The sequence below is a fragment of the Sceloporus occidentalis genome, unplaced genomic scaffold, assembly GCF_023333645.1.
Source record: "Sceloporus occidentalis isolate IW3139 unplaced genomic scaffold, rSceOcc1.0.p SCAF_2, whole genome shotgun sequence".
Classification (NCBI taxonomy): domain Eukaryota; kingdom Metazoa; phylum Chordata; class Lepidosauria; order Squamata; family Phrynosomatidae; genus Sceloporus; species Sceloporus occidentalis.
Genome location: NW_028316982.1, coordinates 229,111,958 through 229,131,215, shown reverse-complemented (window position 1 = coordinate 229,131,215; position 19,258 = coordinate 229,111,958). Strand labels below are relative to the sequence as shown.

Sequence of the window (19,258 nt, the reverse complement as noted above, 5' to 3'; positions counted from 1 at the left end):
TAATCTCAAAGTCTTGTCAGAAAAATGTATCTAATGCTGTGGTTCAGTCACTAATTTTACCTAGAAACCCAAATAAATCTTAAAATAGTATTAGTGAATGGAGGACTTTCTTGTACAAAAACTGAAGGATTGAAGGACTGGTTCATATTTTGAAATATTGGCAGCTACTTATGTTGAAGAATACCTTGCCTATTAAGAGTAAAACACTTTCAGCATCTTGTAAAACATTTTATAAACCCAGAACTGGCTGGCATCCTGAAAATGCATGAGTGCACCCTTCACTACGTAAGTAGGGGGGTGTCATTCTGAATCCAGAACCAAAGCAGGATTAATTGGGACAGATATAAGAGATGTCCAGTTTGAGTTGGGCTCTAACAAAGAAGACAACATCCGAATCTGAACTTTTCTGAAGGCCAGCAATGGATTTATTGTTTCCAAAAATGGATACATTTCTCCCCACCTCTCTCACACACACCATCAGGATGTGGAGTGGGGAATAGGAAAGACACATACATCATTTTGCAATTGAGAGCTCTAACGTCCACATTGAATGTTTGTTTTTGGTTTTGTTTTTTTAAACTAGAGCTACCAGTACTTGCAGGGAGAGATGCTGAAGTGATATAATGAAGGCCTGGTCTTACATTCACTACTCTTCTATCATTTTCTCCACCAAGAACAGGAATATCAGAAGTGTTCTGATAGAGTCTCATGGACTGTGAGGGGTGTACTCTGGGGAGCTTGCTTGGGAAATGCCAAATGTTCATGTCCTACTGATTTTGCCATAGTATTGTATAAATTCCTCACCTGGCCTGCTTTGTTTCATTTACTGTGACTTTGGTTCTACATGAGCAGAAAACATCAAAAGTTTTAAACTGCTGTTAATTCATCAAAATTACCTAGCCTCTGCACCCATCCTTCAGAAATTTTACAAGTATCTTGCCAAATCATACTAAGATATGAGTGATTTCCATACAATCTATCAGCCATTCCTTTAGAAAAACGACAACACTTAAAGACACATAGTACAATAATCTTTCACCTTTCTTGGTGATTGATAGGCATAATTTATCCTTAAAGAGCTGTTATGGCTAAGAAATGCAGCTGGTTATAGCATTTAGCATTTACATTTCTATACAGCTTAACTGTGAACTCAGCACTCTCTAAGTGGTTTACAGTGTGAAAGCCAATTGCCCCCAACAAGCTGGCTACTCATTTTACCGACCGATGAAAGGATGGAAGGCTGAGTCAATCTGGAGCCTTCTGGGATTGAACTCACAATGTTGTGGCTGCAGTGCCGGCACTGCACCACCAAGTCTCCTTATTATATGATAAAGAGGGGGAAATCATATAGCTCTTTCTTGGTTGTCAGTGTTAGTTGTCTGGAGGTGTGAAGATTAGGATTTCCATATAAAGGTCCAGATAAGGATCCAAATGGAAGGTCCTTATGGAAGGAGGAGACATTTGTTCAATTTTCATCCTAATACAAATCCATCTTATTTTACAGGTTTGAGCCAATACATGAATAGTAGTGGGCAATGAGAAGCAACCAGAGCAGAAGAAGCTTAGGTGAGCATGACAACTCAGGAAACATGGACAGTTGGACAGGTTAGGAGGGAACAAAGGTGCGGTAAATTGCTCAAGGGAACAAAGCATCTTGCCAAACACTACTTACAGCCTAGGCCCTCAGTTTGACACCACTTTAACTGCCATTATTCTATCCTACAGGCACGTTACAAACGCGCCTATAGTACGTATCCAGTACGTACTAGGGTTAGGAAGGAGCGTCACTTCCTGACGCCCCTAACCCTAGTACGGACTGGGTCTGTACAAAATGGCGGCGCCCATCCACACGGGGGCCATTTTGACGTCATGAACGCATACCATCCAGACGTCACGTGGCGCTAATGACGCCACGAGTGCGCCATTGGCGCCTTGCGGCATCATTAGCACGCCATGGAAAGAAGCGCCATTTGGGGGGTTCTTTTTGCTCCGTGAGGGAGCCATGCGGTTTGGCTCCTGCGGCTCCCTCGTGGAGCAACCGGCAGCACCGGCAGACCGCCGCTTTTAGGCGGTCTGTAACACCCCACAGAATCCTGGGACTTGTTGTTTGGTTAGGCACCAGACCTTTCTGACAGACCAGGCCTCACCAGATTACAAATCCCAGGATTCTGTAAGGTACAGTTATAGCAATTAAAGTGCTTTAATTCTGCAGTGTGGTTACACTCTAGGAGAAAGCTCTGTTTTTTAGCCAAACTCCTTAGGAAACCATTTTAATACATATACAGGAAAAAAGGAAAGGGAATGGATGGTTTTTAAGTGGCTACAGTGGCATAACTCCCCTCCTCCACACTTACCTTTCTTACTTCTTTATCACACGGGACAATTGGAAGTATAAACAGTGATTAACACATGATAATCCTGCAATTCATAGAATCATAGAGTTGGAAGAGACCACAACTGTGCAAATGGTTTTTTCACATGATGTCATTAAGTGCCATTATACCGAGAATAACCAGGTAAGAAACAGCAGCAAATCATTCCTGGGATTTTCCCATGAATGACGTCTTGCTGTTTATTGCCTGGTTATTCATGGGATAATGGTTCTTGTGTTAATCTCATTTTATTCATGTTTTAATGTCAGTTGCACGATTTTCACAGGTTAATCACTGTTTAAACTCCACATTTCCCCCGTGTGATAAGCTCCTTAGCCCAGCAGGAGAATGGAGTGAATGAAGAGGAGGTAAAGGACATATATATGCCTAAGCTAGGCATTGGGAAGCAGGAGCAGAAAGCAGAATTTTGAATCATGCATGTGATCCTTCTTGAGTCCAGTGGTGTCAACAAGCAAAAGGCTTATCCTGGATGTAGAACAATGTTACAGAAACACAGATGTGGTAGTCAGGAAATTGTGTGTGTGCATGCGCGCATATGTGTGCACAATCCTCTTCCCCCAATTTTACCCAAAAAGTAACCACTTGTATTTCTGTGCAGAATAATATCCTGAAACACTTTGAGATCTGCATGTACCAGGTGAAAACTGCACAAAATTCTTGCCACCAGATTATTCTTCCTGATCAGGTTTATCTGAGGGTCAGGAAACGGAATTTTTTGGCCAGTAAATGAGTAACAATGCATATTCTTCCCTTCCCTACAATAGATATGTGCATAGAAGAGCCTCTTTTTTTAAACTGTTCAGGCCATTCCAAATGTCTTAATAGATCTGATTAAAGAGATATAGATAACTCTGATGACAAGTGCCATGCTTGCCCATTTAGGAAGGGTAGTTAGTGAGTCTGGATAGCTTGGGTGAACCTCTACCCAGGAGGCTTCCCCAACACTTATAAATCTGCCTCAGGTATTTCAATACTCGTAGCCAGAACATATCAAAAACACATTGACACACAAGACCAGTTTCCCCCCCCCCCCCCCGCCTTCTCTTTCTACATGAAATTTGGGCTTGTAAATGAATTGAATGCACAGTTCTGCTATTTTACCATGCTTTCAGTAAACCTTTTATTTTTTTTAAAAAAATGCTATTCAGGAACATGATGGGGGGGCTGGGCGCCACTCTGTGATCAAGCTTATATTGTACAAGAAAACAATGTGTATTGGAAGCACAGGAAGATACAACGCTGCCACTACTACACAAAAAAAAAGAAAAAAGAAAAAAAAGAAAAAAAAAGAAAATTCTTAGTGCATTTAAAAATGCACTTTTAATTAACTTGTTTTAAATTGATTAACCAACAATTGCATTTCCAGTAACTGCTTTTCACAGACAATGCTGTCAAAACAAACAAGAGATTAATACAGACAACGTAGTGAGTCATCATCATACAGAATGTGTGCTCCAAGGAAGAGGATGCTATGACTCTATTCTTAATTCCTCTCACTGTGTAGGCGTTTTAGATCAGAAACAGATGCTAAATCTCATGGCTGCTGCAATATTGAAGGCAGACTATAAAGTGATGGTGTCAAATAGGATCAGATTGCTTTGAGTGCATGTGTAGGCACATGTCCATGTCAGAACTAAGAGAAATATATGTCTGTGTATCTCTGTGTAGAGGCTGCCTCCCCAGTTTGGTATTAGTTTATCAGTCCTTTTCTCTGCAGAACAGTTTTAGGCAACATACATTAATATAAACATTTATTAAGGACATAGAAGGGACATGTGAATCCTCCCATCTAAAATGTGTAGATGACCAAATTGATGATAGTGTTATTTTCATTGTGTACAGTAGGTCCTTGGTATCCACTGGGGTTTGGTTCCATGGACCATGGGTGCTCAAGTCCCATCATATACAATGGTGTAGTAAAATGGTGCCCTTTATATAACAGGGCAAAATCAAGGTTTCTTTTTTGTTTTTGTTTTTTTAAAATTTATTTAGTTTAAAATATTTTTTCAAGTTGTGGATGGTTCAGTCCACGAATGCAGCATCTGTGGGTATGGTGGGCTGACTATATATACAGTCAGCCCTCCATGGATTTTTTATCCACAGATTAAAGCATCCACGGCCTGAAAATATTTTTTAAAAGTATAAATTCGAAATAGAAAACCTTGATTTTCTATTTGATATAAAGGACACCATTTTGCTATACCATCACATTTAATGGGACTTGAGCATCCATGGATTTTGTTATGCACTGAGGGTCCTGGAACCAAACCACAGTACATCAGGGTAATTTTTTAGTTATTGGTATCAATGCCCTTGTTTTAATGAATATTAAAAACTGTAAGTAAATCAACACAAGATCTTACACAACTGCTGAATGCTGAAAGTGTCAGGAAAAAGCAACATGGGATATATAGTCGCAAGAAATATAATATGTATATGAATGTATTTGAAAGTAACATGACACAGCAAAAGCTATTGAAATGGCACATAGGTGTTGCATATAATGTAATTAGAAGTTCCTAAAAGCCAAGGACACATGTGGCAAGGACAAAGTGAAAAGGTGCAAATTGATATCACCTCAAAGTCATTGAGTGGACAGCAATGTATGATGCAATGTGAGGTAAAGATTAAGCCAAGTATGATATGTCAATCATAATGTATGTACACGCCCAGGAGGTGGCAACTGTATAATGAATTGAGAGACAAATGTCTATATAAGCAATAATGTATGGCAATACTTTTTGTGGGTATTGAGGAGTATAGTAGTGTGAGTTTTGTGAGTAGTGAATTGTTTTGTGCATAGTGTATATATTAGAATAAAAGTAGATCTTTTATAGAAGACTACTGTGTTGACTGGTGTCTTGAGAGCTAAACAAGAACCAGCAGACTCCAGAGAAGATTGGAAAACATCTTCAGCCAATTCTCAGAGCTACTGGTCAAACTGGTTGTTCTTCCGCTGACCAGGGGGGTGAGAGTGAAAGCCAGGAGAAGAGCTGCAACTCCCATCATCCCTAACAGAAAGCACTGAATATGTTACCGGTATATTCAGGCTATTTTTTCAACATGTGTTCAATGAAGGAAATGGAAAGGCTGAAAGCTTACACTAGTTCAGCATTCTTACACCAACTGTGACTCACCTTGAAAAAAAATTGTATATTGCAAACAACATCCAAGTCAAAAGGAGGATAGCCACCTAAATAACTGTTTTGACCTGTACAGGGAACAAAATTATGGAAAAGAAAGTGCTGCTATCTCCTAAATATTGACTGTATGTGGCAGGCGACTGTGTATGCAGCACATGAATTTGCACACATCCACATAAATACACATCTAATATTTATTCTGTAAATGGAAATTCCTGTTCTTGACCCAGTCGACATAAAGGGGACAAGGAAATGGCATGGTGATTAAAAGAATATTAGAAATACAGCAGAAAAAAGAAAACTGTTCATAAATATCTGAGGGGCTGTTGGCTCCAATATGGTTTTTATGTGTAGGACCACACTTCGTCAGTGGACGCAATAAGTTATTACCTGCTACACTCATGCAGTTTAAGGCTATCAGGTGCATGCTAATGAGGAAAAGGGTGCAGAACAGTACTCTTGTAGGTATGAGGGAAATTGGTAGCACTTCATAAAATTTGGCCCCACAGTGGATCTCAAGATTATTAAAAATTAGATACATCTGAAAACACAAAGGCCTCAACTCAGCGTCTGCTCAGTGAAAATATCCACATGTGGGCCTTATGCTATGCTGAGCCATAAACCATCCCCTTTCCTTATTTTGAAGCTCTGAAGCCACTTCACACAGCCATTCCTTGCTTCACAACAAGTAAGTAGGATCAAAGAAGCATCTGGCTACATCCCCCATAGCCAGATGTGTAATGACGACATCATTGCTGAGTTTTGCAGGAGTCCTCTGGGGGCCTTTGCACTTCTGGAATCATTGTGTTTCTGGTTATGGGGGATGTTGCCAGATGCTTCTCCAATCCTTCTTGGTTGCCATGAAGCACAGATTGGCTCCATGAGGCAGTGCCAATGTTGTAGAGTAGAACAATAGTGGGACTTTGGGCACTGTGCAGAAAGGATAGGAATAACAACCACCACTTCCAGCACCAGAAAAAGGACATCCACATGTGTAAGGGACCTTATGTGTACGGCTGTTCCTACCTGAATTCTGGCAAAATTTACAAAATTATAACAAAACAAGTTAAATATCATATTCAAACAAGTAAATTAAAATTTAAAAGCACAACAGGGGGGAAAACCCTGAGCACAGCAGCACCCCCTAACAAGTGCCTCTTCTCTGTAGCAGGTAGGCAGAGTGGATTGGATATGAACTGAGTAGACCTTGGACTTCATCGCACGGGGCTTTTGGAACCACCCCGATGCTGAACAAAAGGGGGCGAGAAGGGAGCGGAACAGGATTATTACCCATTTTACCACATGCCGATGCCGCCGGAAGCCCCCTTTCCATTCCCCATCCATGCCAGAGAGGCTGATTTTCAGGAACTGTTCTGAACAGTTCCTGAAAATTGGCCTCTGGGGGATGCATGGGGAATGGAATGGGAACCTCAGGTGGCATCGACTGCACTCCAGCGTGCGGTAAAATGTGTCCTTTGCTCATTCAATACACTTTCTGCCCCCTTTAGTTCCACTCCAGGGCCATTCTCCAAGCCCCATGCAATGAGATCCCTTGATTCAAAAAGGAAATCAGGAAGCTCATGGGGGGTACTTTGGACTAGTCATGCCATCTTACACTTAAGTTGTTGTGAAATAAAAGGAGGCAGTGAAAGGAACCAGGTACATTAACCCTGAATTCCTTGGGGAAGGCCATGATAAAAATGAAGTATATTTATGAGTTTGACACTGTACATAACTGGAGGCTGCCCTCCATGTGTGTTGTTTCTTTTGTGAACCACATGCAATAGGCATGATGTGATTCATGGCAACAGAATTGAATGACTAGTCCTTGCCCGAAAAATGGATACAGCTGTCATGGAGCAAGTAGTAGTGCGCCCAACATAGCCCCATTCCCAGTTATCATATGGTGCCTCTTTTCACAGTTGACATGCAAAAGGGGGTGTTTGTAAGGCAAGGGTTGAGGAAAAGAAAGCAAAACTGTGGCCTGTTACAGACTGCCAAAATAAAGCTGCTTCGGGTCTCTTTGGAGGTATGCTGTTTAAATGATGCATGGGTCCCACGAGTCCGGATGTCGCGCCAAAGCCACACTCCATTCCTAAGCACTGGAGTGCAGCTTTGGTGCAGCTTCTGGATTCTTAGGATGCATGCATCATTTAAACAGCATACCTCCAAAGAGACCCAAAGCAGCTTTATTTTGGCAGTCTGTAACAGGCCTGTGTTACTTCCTGAGATTTCAATAATTTCAGTTCCCAAGTATTTTCAGCTGATGCCAGATATTAAATCCATATCCCTTTAGGAAAAATATCAAATTCTTTTGTGATAAAGAAAGAGAAGGGGGAAGTGTAAATGATACTGCACAGCAAACAACTATTTGTCTTTGATCAACTGCCCATAAAAAGGTATTAAAAGAATTATGACACTTAGTATGTCGGCTGATTCAACTTTCCAAAAACAGAGAATCAGTCAGCCTATGACAGAATAAGACCTAAATATCATGAGAAATTCATATGAAATCATAAATTACTACCCTTCTTCAATGGAAGTAAATGAATCTTTCATTGTGATATGCAGATAGAATGCCACTGCAAATAAATATAGACACACAAACATTTTCAAAATGCTTCACCAGTCACCTTTATTTTCACACTCTGAATAGCAAATATCTGAGACAAATGCTGATAAAGTAGACCCCAAGAGAGAAATTTAATGAGCTTACAGCCCACTGGTAGAAAAACATTTGACTATTATTTTTCAGACACTGCATGCAATGATGTTTTATTATTGCATGTTTGTTAAAATTAGAACATCTTATTTCAGAAACCAAGCTCTCACAAGGACCCACTATAGATATGAAGTGAAATCAGCTTTTTTTTTTTTTAAATGCACACAGAGAACTTTTTTGTCTATTATGAATGTGATCTGTTGCTTAGTGAGAGAGACTGCATAGCCTACTTAGTTACACACGCATAACTAAGGACCCTATTGCATGGGATTAAAACCCCGGCTTACCTTTCCAGAATTCAATTGCAATTCGGGAGGCAGCTGAGTCTTATCATAAAGAAACCACCATTGAATAGTTTCCCGTGTCCATCCCGGATGCAGCCCGGGTCATATAAACTGCTTTGGCGACCAATTTTGGAAGTCAGAAGCTTCTAAATGGAATAGAATTACTGTTTAATATCCTCCCTGATGTCACTGATGTATGTGCATACACACAAAACACACACACACACACACACACAAGGTTAGGTGCTTTCATATGGATTCCCAAGACAAAAGTATCCACAAGGATTTTAGGTGGAGATGCGGTAACTACATGAACAAGTTTTCAAGTACACTAAGAATACAAGCATTTTGCAAAGCTCCCTCTGTCCTGTGTAATATTCTTCTTACAACTTCTCTTTGCATTCTTGTTATGTATTTTTATTTGTTTATTCAGAATATTGATACCCCACACTTCAGCAACAAAGGCTCTCAGGGTGCCTTACAAATTGTTAATCAGAAGGTTCCCTGCCAGTGGCATTCCTGCACCAGGTGATACCTGGTTTGGGAGGGGGCGGGACTTCTGGGGCAGGACTTACAGGTGTAAACCCCCCTTTTGGGGTGTTTCATACAATGTGCCCTGCAGCCCCCCTCCATGACACTACTGTTCCCTGCCATCAGGCTTACAATCTAAATAAGAAAAGCAAAAGGGAATAGTAGTGAGTTAGGGGTTTTCCTTTTTTTTTTTTTCCTGTGGTGATCTGGTCCCTGCTGAAGTGTTCAGGCTATAGGAAGAGTCCCCTTGTATCAAAAATAGGAACTTGAACAGAGGCACCTTCACTTGCACTTGTCCCTTTTCAAATGCTTGTGGCATCCCTATGTTACAATATGGAGAATGTATTCAATCCCCTAAAACCTATAAATAAAGAGCAGAATTGTTACTTACTGTTAGATATAAGATTAAAATTTCTCTTGTGTCATTCCTGGCTTTGATAAATCTGTGCCAGTGGTTGGTTGGTTGGTTGGTTGGTTGGTTTATTTATTTATTTATTTATTTATTATTACAGAATCAGCTTATTAGTTTAAAGAAAAGAAAAAGAAAACTGAGTTCCAAAACAGATGCAGAAATAATCCAGTTTGAGATCACTTTAACTGCCCTGGCTTAATGCTAGGGAATTCTAGGAACTGTAGCTTTGTGAAACATTTAGCTTTCTCTGTCAAAATACTCTGGTGCCACAATAAATTACAATTCACAGGATTCCTTAGCACTGAGTCAGGGCAGTTAAAGTGGTCTGAAACCGGATTATTTCTGCAGTGTGTTTTGGACCTGACATTTCCCCTCAAATCTAGTTTATATGATTTTTTAAAAAATCATCTTTCCAAGTTATAAATCCTGCTGTAAAACCTAAATTAGCTAGCCTGCTGATGTTTTCCCTCAAATAATCTCAGATAATTAAGGTTCCATTAGTATCTGAACTATTGCTTTCTTAGTTTCCTTTAGTCATTCATTTTGCTGGACTGTTTCATTTGGAATATGCCATACAGATGAATAACAGGCATTAAGATAGATATACTTCACACTAGTAGAGTTTTGAGCGGTCCATTGAGTAGTTCCTAAAGGCGGATATAATATACACTAGTGAGTGACATTAGATACTACCATTGTGGACAGAAGTGTGAAAGTTCTGTGAGACAGTAGCTTCTCAAGAAAGTAATCACAAAGAAAAAGGCAATTATTGCCCAAACCAAATGAATTATCTGTTCCATGACATAGCCCCTTGAAAGGCCAATCCCATTCAAGGGTGAATATATAGAGTAATTTCCTTCAGAGCAAAGAGGTTATATTACTACTTTTCAAGGAATTGTTAACAGCACATCTGCCATATTGTTGTGGGCTTCATGCTCAGGAAAGAAATATCAAATGAGATTGAGAGAGGGTTCAAAGAAGGGCAAATGAAATGATACAATGCCCTCTGGAATATGACCTGTGAAGGAGAGCAGTCTCATTGCTGCTGTCCAGTGTTTGAAAGACAACAAAAGGAGTAAAATAGGAGGCCCAGAAGCAGAGGCAAAGTAACTAATATGTCATTGGCTGGCTAATACCTCTGGACATCTTAGTTCAGGGCTAGGAGCCTAGACACAGGCTGGGTTTTCTTTTGATGGCAACTTTAATTAGCTCTCGCCAGTATAAGCAGTGGTCAGGAATTCTGGGAGTTGCTGTCTAATCACATCCAAAGGGTTGCATCATTTCCACTCAAGCCCGAGCAACTACTATCCCAGATAGCCATCTAGCATGTCCTAATGTTTGAGAGCTTCTTTCCATTTATAAAAATAAACTGGTTTCAGACCAGTCAGTCATTAAGAAAATTGATGATGCTCTCAAAACCTCAGGTAAGAGTTGAAGAAAAATGTGAAATAAGTGCATAGTCAAACCAGCAACCACACACATTTTTGGACAACTGGAAGTGGCAGTCACTAGAAGCAGATTTTGCTTCACAGCTGGTTGGTGTTTAAAGCCTAGCTTTGGTGTTTAGGCCTTCAGAGAAATAAAAGCACACCACAAAATATGTGGCTGTTCACAACTGAAGTGGTGGTTCTGACTCTCCTCTAAAAACAACTAGAGGTGACATATTCTTCAAGTGTGGTCTCCTCTGTAATCTCAGGGAGCAATGAGCTTGTCAGCAGCCCAGTTTTAATTATTGGTTGTTCATCTTCATCCAGAGAGACTCCTCAGTTGTCATGGCAAATGCAAGGAGAAGCAGTTATAAGGATCACTTATACAAATACAGCCAACAGTCATGCATACACTCTTTCATCATAACAAGAAATTGCTCTAGGTTTTTGTTGTTGTCGTTTGAGGAGGTATTTTTAAATAAAAGTGACCAGTTTGTATGACAGCCTAATTCTAATCTAGTTGTCAAGGGACATCATAGTGTAGGGGTTTGAATGTTGGAGTAGAACTCTGGAGCCCAGGGTTCAAATCTCCACTCAGCCACAGAAACCCATTTGGGATCTTGGGCAAGTCACATTCTGTCCACCCCAGAGAAAAGCAATGGCAAAGCCACTCTGACCAGATTTTGCCAAGAATACCCCAGGTTTGCCTTAGGCTTGCCATAGATCGTTAATGACTTGAAGGCACACAACATCATCAGCAGCAGCAGCAACAACAGCCTACTTCTGATAAGCCATATTTGTCATACTTTTTCACATGTTTTGTGTTATTTTGTGAGGCAGGATAGAAATGGAATGTTAATTTATATATTTAAAAAAGCCCATTACAATCCTCATCCCCCCGGCCACCATGCCTGGAGACGTGCGTTTGCTGCCCTCTTGAATGAGGCCAGCAGCTAATTAGATGCGGTGTTTCTACAGCACATCAGGGAAGGAAGGGTTGGGGTGGAGCTGAGGCTATTTAAGGCAGCACCACCCTTCCTTCTCCCTCTTTGCAATTGTTGTTCCAAGAAGGAACAATGTCTGATGGAGAGCAAGCAACTGGTTTACTACAGGCCTGGGATCAGGCTAAGTATTTTGTCCTGGGAGGAGGGCATTGAGAAGGAGGGCAGTCTTTCCCCCACCTGGGCATAGGTTAGGCCTTTCTTGGGCTGTTTTTGGCAGTGTGCTCAGCCCAGCTGTGTTTTGGGGACACATCCCAGTGGTGGGACTGATTCTGCCCTGGGTGAGTTGGGTCTTGGTTGTGGGGATCTCCTGGGAGGCTTACCTGGGACAAGTTAGCTCTGTGCAGGCTTCTTCTGGTCTGACTTGGTCTGGCTGGCATCCCTGTTTTTCTCTAGGCCTGGCCTCTCCCTCCCTCATCTCCATTTATTTTCTAGATTACTGGGGCCTGGGCCTGCTAACTGGAGCATGCCTCATGTCATGGCTGCTTCAGTTTCTCTTTTGATTTCCTGGAGAGAGCCATATTGGGCTGCCTCTCCAGGGATCACTTGTGGCTGTGAGCCACATTGCACTCAGATGAGTGGCTTAGGCCTTGCTAAAGCGCTGGGCTGGTTATTTAGGTCACACTCTCTCAGCCTTAACCTTGTAATTAAGTTTAGTTTTAGGTTCATTTTAATTTGAATTAGCCAAAACACATATTGTTAATTAGGATTACCTTTTGCACTATATATATATTCTTTTCCTTTCCCCATTCCTTCTTTTCCCTCCTCCTATTCCCTTCTTTCCCGCACCCCCTTCTTCTCTCTTTCATTTCCTTTCTTTCTTTTCATTGCTATTTCTTTGCTGTTTGGCCTGCAGGCTATAGTTATTTAATACTACTACCTTGAACAGCAAGACACATTTGTTGTCTTGGTAGTTGTGGGTTTTACTTCAGAGGATTCTGATCATCCTGCTGGCCGTAGCCATTCATCAATTTAATTACAAGCAATAGGCTCTATTTCAGAGGATTATGATTATCCAGCTGGCTGTAGTCTTTCACCACCCTAACAGCCAGCAATAGGTTACAATTCAGACGACTGTGATTTACAACTATATTCTCTCGTTGTTTGTTGCTGGCTGGAGGGCCATAGTTTTGAAGATTTAAAATTTAACCAGTCTTGGACATACAATTTGCTTGTTTTGGCCCACCTAATTTTTCACGAGAATGGGTCTAAAGGAGGTCAGATCTGGCCCAGAAGCCAAAGGCCCAGCAAAACAACCTGCCAAGCGCCCTCAGATTCCACTTTTGTCATTATCAGACAATGTTGAGGATGTTATTCTTTTGAAAAACGTTAGCCAGGATTAAGGCATTACAACAGACCTGCCTATCACTCAATCAGAATGTTTCTCCCCAAGGAAATCTACTAAATTATCCAAGCAAAGACAATTATATAACAAGGTTTCTTCTCATCTCATCGTTCTTGAATAGAAGTCCCAAGACAAGCCCTCTACTGTGGCTGAGGAGTCTAATGAAGGGGATGCTACACCTTCGGATCATGATGAGGACTAGCCCGAGTCAGCCTTATTAATAGGGCATGCTTTTTCAAGGTGAGCACCCAATGCACATAATGTATACGCATATGTTACCTGGCCTTGGGGCGAGTAGGACCTCTATCAGAACAAGCTTGTTCTCCAGCTATGGTTGGGGCCTCTGGACAATTTGCTACAATCTCTTCCTCTAATCCAGGATGGTTGCATGCCCCAGCTCCATGTTATCTCAATATATGGATTTAATCCATAGGGAATACGTAAAGGGTGGGTGGCCCTGGTTCCTTTTGTTACCAACAAGTTACTGGGCAATCTAATAAACTGTTGTTGGGAATTTGGGTTGCAAGGCATCTGCAACCATAAGCCATGCAAATTGAAGCATGAGTGCTCCACATGTAAAGCCAACAACTCCGCTTGGAATTGTTCCAAGGGAAGGTGTTCCCAATGAAACCAGTGTGACCAACAAGGAGAAAAGAAGTCAGCAACTGGACCTCCCCCTTCTTTAAAAGGGACCTAGCCCTGTACACCTAGACAACTTGCTTTGATGACTGTGTGCTTATCCCAATCATCTAGCAGCTTCATATTTGAGACAAGGTTTCACTGATGTTTTTCATATCCCTTTTTGTGGTGTTCGGTGGCCATTGATGGCTAAGAATTTCATAGAATCATAGAGTTGGAAGAGACCGCAAGGGCCATCCAGTCCAACCCCCTGCCATGCAGGAACTCTCAATCAAAGCATTCCCAATAGATGGCCATCCAGCCTCTGCTTAAAGACCTCCAAGGAAGGAGACTCCACTACACTCCAAGGGAGTTTGTTCCACTGTCGAACAGCCCTTACTGTCAGGAAGTTCCTCCTAATGTTGAGGTGGAATCTCTTTTCCTGTAGGTTGCATCCATTGCTCCAGGTCCTGTTCTCTGGAGCAGCAGACCACAAGCTTGCTCCCTCCTCAGTATGGCACCCCTTTATTTAAACAGGGTTATCATATAACCACTTACCTTCTCTTCTCCAGGCTAAACATCCCCAGCTCCCTAAGCCTTTCATCATAGGGCATGGTTTCCATACCCTTCACCATTTTAGTCACCCTCCTTTGGACATACTCTAGTTTCTCAGCGTCCTTTTTGAATTGTGGTGCCCAGAACTGGACACAAAATTCAGGTGGGGCCTGACCAAAGCAGAATAGAGTGGCACTATTACTTCCCTTGATCTAGATACTATACTTTTACTGATGCAGCCTAAAATTGCATTGGCCTTGTTAGCTGCTGCATCGCACTGTTGACTCATGTTCAACTTATGGTCTACTTGGACTCCCAGATCCCTTTCACATGTAGTCTCATTCAGCCATGTGTCCCCATCCTTTATCTGTGCATTTTATTTTTCCTCCCTAAGTGCAGTACCTTACACTTCTCCCTGTTGAAGCTCATTTTGTTAGCTGTGGCCCAACTTTTTAGTTTATTCAGGTCATTTTGAATTTTGATCCCGTCCTCTGGGGTGTTAGCTACTCCTCCTAATTTGGTGTCATCTGCAAATTTGATAAGTATGCTCCCAATTCTGTCATCCAAGTCGTTGATAAAGATGTTGAATAACACTGGGCCCAGGACAGAACCCTGTGGGAGCCCACTGGTCACTTCTCTCCAGGCTGAAAAAGAGCCATTGTTGAGCCCCCTTTGGTTTCAGCCAGTCAACCAATTACAAATCCATGTAACAGTTATGTTGTCTAGCCCACATTTCAATAGCTTGTTTGCAAGAATGTCATGGGGAACCCTGTCAAAAGCCTTACTGAAATTAAGATATACTATATCCACAGTATTCCCTTCATCTAACAAGTTGGTAATTTCATCAAAAAAAGAGATCAGGTTTGTCTGGCATGACTTCTTTCTCTGAAACCCGTGTTGACTTTTTTTGTGATTATGGCATTGCTTTCTAGATGTTCACAGACTCTCTCTTTAATGGTCTGCTCTAGAAAATTTAAAGTTTGTTAATGGTTTAGAGCAAGAGCAAGTTGTTAGACAAAAATTGCTATAGAAGTTGTTAACCCTTTCCATGACCACCACCTTTCATACCCTAAGGGTGACTCAGTGAATGGTGCTATTCTCATTGACCTGTACAAAGTTCGATATACCTCCTTTGATCAGACAGTCAAACAGATATTTAGATTTGACATAGGCGCGCTGATTTGGCAATATGCGACATTAAGTTTACAGCTCATCATGTGCCTGCCATGGTTAACGAGATAGCTGACCTCTCTCCCATGTACAGACAGAGTGGCATCTGGCTCCAGATGCTTGTAGCACCAGATCAAATGCCACCAGACCTTTGGAGTCTTGCCACAAAAAGTAATATGGACAATTGGCATGTCCCTTGCCACAAGCATTAAAAAGAGCTATGTTAAAACCATTGAAGAGTTTTATGTTATTTCAAAGTCGTGAGAGCCTAGGTGACAAGTTACCCATACCGAGTTCCCATATCCTGCAGTTCTGTCTAGCTTTACATTGCATGAGAGTCTGACTACAGTCAATTCGGGCTAGTTATCTGCGCTAGCTTTTTGGTCCAAGGCTTGTTGATTACACAGTTGATTTTTCCATTCTTAAGGTTTTAGAGGGATGGTCTAAGGAAACTGGGCCAAATTAGACATGCGTACCCCTCTGTCTCCTCTGATATTTAAGGGATTGAGTTCCACCTGGCCCTCCCTTTATAATTCTCGCTTCCAAGTTTTGCTTTTTCAGGCCTCAGACTTGACTACATTTTTGGGATACTTGGGACCTACATGATAGGTCTGACAGGGCTTTGCATCTAAATCATATCAATTTTAATCAGGAGGGTCTTTTAATCAACATCCACCTTTTTAATACTGACCAATGGCCAGGGGGTTGCAGATACAGTTGGGACGATACAGTGATCATTCTATCTGCCATGTTTTGGCCCTTAGACATTTCACAGAGTTTAGGTGCTCTCACCCTAGTCCTTTGTTCTGTCACATAGACAGGTCCCCCTTAATCAAATATCAATTTTGGTCCATTACTTCTAAAGCTATCTCTACTATTGGGCTGCATGGTGTTAAATTTGTTACACACTTCTTTAGAATTGGGGCAGTGTCCACAGCTGCAACTCTTGGCTATGAGCCTCAAGGCATAAAATAACTGGGTCAGTGAAGGTCTAAAGCCTACCGCAGATACGTTCAGCTTTTATAGTTCTAATGTTTGTTTTTGTTCTGTTGCAGATGCTAACTAATGGCCGAGCCGACATCAAGTGTTGATCTGCGGCCATAGCTTCATCTATTGGGCAGCTTACCATGCCAGACGAGGACATTTTGGAAGTCATCTGGAAATGGGCGAGTCTGCAATGGTTGAAAAGATGGGCAAGTGTGGTCTATGCTGGCACAGCTTGATGCCCATTTTGTTTGGGGAGCGCCATAGGCCTCCACCACACATCCCATTCATTCACCTTGGTGGTAATGATTTGGGACTGTTCAAGGGCAAGGCCCTGATTTTACAGGTTATCTTTGACCTCTGATCCATTTTGGATCATTAGCCTTCTATTCCAATAATATGGTCAGCAATGTTGCCCTGCAAAGTTTTGAGTCGTGGGGGTGATCCTTGTTTGCTTAACAAGGCTTGTCATAGAGCAAAGAACAAGATACACAATGCCTTAGATAATGGGGTGGGCCATTACATACCTCATCCAGATATTGTTTTGCAGTGGCCTGAATTATACAGGTCAGATGGAATTCACTTAAGTGAATCAGTTAACAAATTTTTCTTGAAGATTTGTAAAAGGGATTGCAGGCTTGTTTAGCCAGCCTGGTGGGGGATAGGGGCTAAGCAGACGCTTGCCCCGTATCCGTGGCTGTTAATGGGGGAGAATTAGTTGTCAGGTGAACACCTATGGCACCCACTTGGGGTGAAGGTTAGGCCTCTGAAACTTTCTCTTTGGGTCTTGCGAGTAAGGAGAGAGGGAAAGAGATTTTCCTTAGGGCTGACCTGGGATATAACCTTCAATCAAGTCCTGTGAGTTGAGTAGGGAAATCTCAGGTTGGCATTACAGATGCGAGCTGGCCGGGGAGCAACCCAATCATGGGTTTTTCCACGGAGTTCAGGTGTTTTACCCAGGGGAAGCAGAGGAGGCGGTCTGAGGAATAGACCACCTGCCATAGCTGCTCCCACACCAGGTCACTCCCTTAAATTTTTACAGGTTTTCAAGAAGACAGTTAAATAGGTTAATTCAATAAAGTGGCCCATTTTACAACCCATATATATGTCTGGTCTCTTATTTCAAGTTGGACAGCAAAGAGTGCCAGTCTTCTTATCTTACTTCCTGTCAACTGGGATTTGATCCTATTTCACAACAGTGGGTAAAACTGAGCAGGTGACTAGTGTTTCTGCTGGTTATTTTATTCTCCTTACCCACTGTTGATGGGCAACTTCATGGTTCCCAAGCTTTCTTCTTATGTTCCTTTATCTTTAAACCAGATGTCGACTGGTGATGGCCTTTCAAACAGAGGGAACTTTCAGATGGCTATCTTCTATAAAACAGGACACACTGCCACGCTAATCAGCATTCACTCCAATTGTCTCAGTTTAACAGGATTAGTCCAGATTAATTCTTGGTCTTCCCACTTTTTCAGTTGCTTTTAAAATGGGCCAGATCCTATCTTCTCACCCTTTTCTATTCAGCTTACTTCAGTTGCTGCATACTGAGCTCAGAGTGAAAAAATAGTTTGCACTCAACTAATTCCACATGGAGGAAGAGAGAAGAGAGAATATTACTCTTCCAAGTAGGCTCAGGCAAAAGCAAACTGATGCTACTTCTTCTTACTTGTGTGTTATTCCTCATTAATTACTTTTGCTATCTTAAGCATATTTTGATATTACTTGGCCACATGGGTTCTGGTTTTCATTTGTGAAATACTGGATAGTATGAATCAGTCTTTTTCTAAATTTAACTGAATGTAATGGAGTGTTTCCAGGAAAAGGGTCAAGGTACTACCAAAAGGCATTGTACAGCCATTCCATCTTTTATTCCTTAACTACCTTTTTAGAAAGAAAATCCCATGGGAAAGCATTAGAATGTTATAGGCAACAAATGACATTTTCTAGACCCTGTAACATTTTTGAATGATAAAAAAAAAGTTGTGTGGAAGCCTCTTAAAGCATTTGGCCTTCTTTTTCTTGTACTGGTAGGAGAAGCATATCAGCACAAATCTATCAATACATAAGAATTATACACCCTTCCAGATGCTGCTGGACTGCAGATCCCAGCATCTTTACTGTCTTTGTTGGAAAGGGCTTCTAGGGGTGTTGTATTCAACAACAACACTTAGAGGCCCATATCATAATCACTCCTGCTTTATGTTGTTTATACCAAGTGGGAAAGTATCTCAAAGTCATATTTTAAAAGATGTGTTTTAATTCCCTAAAAAAGAATAATCTGGCCTTGTTTTTGTTTCCTAAATATACCATAGCTGGAGGTAATTAAGTATCTCAAGGAGATAGTTGTTATGGAAAAACTTAAAGGCAAATTCCTCCCTGAGGCTAGGCTTTATGCAGGTCTGCCGGAGATACATCAGGCTATCAGCTTATTTATTTTTAATTAAAATTATATGTTTCTAAAGACCCACTCTCATAGGAAATCAGGACTGATTTAGCTGACAATAATGGGGTTTCTGTAAAGGTTACTTCTTGTGCACTGTGATTAAATTCTTGTTGAGAAGAATGGGATTGTCCCTACATATAAATAGAAGTTCAATATCCTTTAGCTAAATAATGGAATATATGTGATGGGGGCAGGGTGAACAGATATTTCGAAGAGATAGTTGTAGAGGT

The 19,258-nt window shown here is 41.4% G+C and overlaps 1 long non-coding RNA gene across 1 annotated transcript in view; it reads left to right on the top strand.

The window, feature by feature from the left end:
- LOC149319775 (uncharacterized) overlaps positions 1-17,671 on the top strand; it is a 73,223-nt gene extending 55,552 nt beyond the window's left edge. Inside the window, exons 5-7 of the long non-coding RNA XR_016280239.1 lie at positions 1,505-1,566; positions 13,380-13,498; positions 16,657-17,671. This is a non-coding gene — a long non-coding RNA (uncharacterized LOC149319775). The remainder of the gene's footprint in view (positions 1-1,504; positions 1,567-13,379; positions 13,499-16,656) is intronic.
- The last annotated feature ends 1,587 nt before the right edge of the window (positions 17,672-19,258 follow it).